The sequence below is a fragment of the Triticum dicoccoides genome, chromosome 4B, assembly GCF_002162155.2.
Source record: "Triticum dicoccoides isolate Atlit2015 ecotype Zavitan chromosome 4B, WEW_v2.0, whole genome shotgun sequence".
In the NCBI taxonomy this organism is placed as follows: domain Eukaryota; kingdom Viridiplantae; phylum Streptophyta; class Magnoliopsida; order Poales; family Poaceae; genus Triticum; species Triticum dicoccoides.
In genome coordinates, this window is record NC_041387.1 from 681,239,331 (window position 1) to 681,239,958 (window position 628).

Sequence of the window (628 nt, forward strand, 5' to 3'; positions counted from 1 at the left end):
AAAGAAGACGACACCGATTGACACCAGACGCCTCAGTTCATGATATACCATAACTAGCTACGAAACCCGGGCATGCATGCATCCACGTACTACGTACATAACCACGTAATCGATCGACCAACCGATTATGTCGGACCCGTAGTGTTGTACGGCCCCTGGCCCTGGTGACCATGACCGGGGCCGGTGCTATGGCCGGGAGTCGTCTCCTTATCCATGGGCTCAACCGCAGGGAAGCCGCCGCCGCCGCCGCCAGGGACCCTCCCCGGAACTGTGATTGCCGCTGCACCCCTTGCGCAGTGAACTACCCCCAGCATGGAGAGGGAGTGCGCGACCAGGAGTAGGGTGATGGCCATGGCGGCAAAGGCTGAGGCAGACGATGATTTGTTGGCCATGTTTAAAACTACGCTTCTTGGCAACACTAGTCGCTACTAGGTTCTTGGTCTGTGCGTGAGTCGAGTATTGAGAGGGTGGAGGCGATCATTCGGCGCCTTATATAGCCATGTGGTGAAGTGAAGTGGTGATTACGGAAGCATATTAGTTTTTGTTAGTGACGATGCAAAAGTGTTAGCGCATGCATGCAAGCACACGATGCTTCTTTTCGTGAGACGATAAACATATACAACTCAAT

General features: G+C 53.7%; 1 pseudogene; it reads right to left on the reverse strand.

Annotated features, from left to right (window-relative positions):
• The window catches only part of LOC119293093, a 4,809-nt pseudogene extending 4,456 nt beyond the window's left edge, over positions 1-353 (reverse strand).
• Between the last annotated feature and the right edge of the window lie 275 nt (positions 354-628).